This window comes from Pteropus vampyrus, unplaced genomic scaffold (assembly GCF_000151845.1).
Source record: "Pteropus vampyrus isolate Shadow unplaced genomic scaffold, Pvam_2.0 Scaffold734, whole genome shotgun sequence".
Lineage (NCBI taxonomy): Eukaryota > Metazoa > Chordata > Mammalia > Chiroptera > Pteropodidae > Pteropus > Pteropus vampyrus.
Window position 1 is genome coordinate 310,684 of NW_011889515.1, and position 1,981 is coordinate 312,664.

The window sequence follows — 1,981 nt, forward strand, 5'->3', positions numbered from 1 at the left end:
AAAAAAAACTCTCATTCATTGCTAATAGGGATGCAAAATGGTACAGTCACTTTGGAAGACAGTTTGGCAGTTCCTTACAAAACTAAATATAATCTTACCATATCATATCATCCAGCAATTAGTACCTCTTGGTACTTATCAAAAAGAGTTCAAAATGTCCGCATAAAAACCAGTATATAGATGTTTATAGAAGCTTTATTCATAATTGTCAAAATTTGGAACAACCAAGATGCTCTTCAGCCGGTGAATGGATAAATCAACTGTGGTACATCCAGATGACAGAATATTATTCAGCGCTAAAAAGAAATGAGCTATCAAGCCATAGAAAGATATGGAAGAACTTTAAACACGTATTACTAAGTGAAAGAATCCAGTCTGAAAAGGCTATACACAATATGATTCGAACTATATGACATTCTGGAAAGGGCAAAACTATAGAAACTAAAATGTTCAGGATTGCCAGGGGTTAGTAGGGAGAGAGAGATGAATAGGTAGAGCTCAGAGGACTTTTAAAGTAGTGAAACACTTCTGTATGATACTATAATGCCAAATATATTTCATTATACATTTGTCTAAACCCATAGAATATATAATGCCAAGACTGAACCCTAATGTAAAGTATTGATTTTGGGTGATAATGATGTATCAATGCAGGTTCATCAACTGTAAATGTACCATTGTGGTGCAGGATGTTGATAGTGTGGGCAAGTATATGGAGACTATGTACTTTCCACTCAGTTATGCTGTGAATCTGAAACTGCTCTTTAAAAAAATTATAAAAAAATTAACCTTGGGTTGAGATAAAAAAGCGTGAGTGTAAGTACAGACTATGAGAGACTACAAGCTAGAGAAAGATATGAAAACAATACCTTTGAATGGTGAATTGTGAGTTATACCAGAATGCTTGCTGCTTATATTAGGATATCTGGTTTCTAATCTAAGCTCTGTCACTCATGAGGTGGCTTGACCTGGGAAAATTTCCTCCATCTCTAGGCAGCTTGATCAAATAGCTAATTAGTATCCTATCCAGAACCACAGCTTTAGTTGTCTATTTATAACTAAATTGTATTTAGTTGTCTATTTATAACTAAATTGTATTTCCACTCAGATATTGAATTTTTCAAATTTGGAATGTCCAGATTCCAACATATGATCGTTTTCCTCTCCGCCAAGCTTGGCTCTTATTCACCACAGTGAATGGCACCATCATCCACCTATCAGCTCCAGCCTTGAAATTATCCTTGACACATTTCTTTCTCTCCCACTATGACACTGTTTAACCAATCATCAGGTCTTGTCGATTTTACCTTCTAAATAACTCTTCTCTCCATTTTCAATCTCAGTCCAAATTACCATCATATCTCACCTGGACTATCCTCACTGTTTCACTCACATTCCTTCTGGACCCCTATCCAATATAGTCAATCTGAATAACTTTTTAAATGCAAATATAACCATGTAATTCCTCCCATACTCAAATATCACTTCCTTAGACACTTCTCCAACCTCTAAGATCATGATAAATTTTCTTGGTACTCTCTCTCCCCTTCATAGCTTTTGTGCAATTTTACATTTATTTGTGTGACTATTTTATTAATACCTAAATAGATTGCATATATGTTCTTTGACTACTATAATATCCCCAGTATATAAGGATTCAATAGTATTTGATGTATATTCTTGAATGAATATATGTAAAATTAATAGAATGAGAGGGATACTTTAGACTTCTAAAAAAATTATTAGTCTTGCATCTTAATTCTGCCTCCTGCCCCAGCTCCCCGCCACAAAATGATCTAAGGTTGCTGAAACTGAAAGTCCAAATGGTTTCTAAGGTCCTTTCTTATTTATCTAATTCATGTTTCTAAAAGGCACTATAAACGCCCCTGTAACCATGCACTGGGAAAAGTGACATATGAGGAAAGTATATGAAAACTCCCAAAAAGAGGCTAAGGGACACTTTGGCTGATGGTCCCTTAGA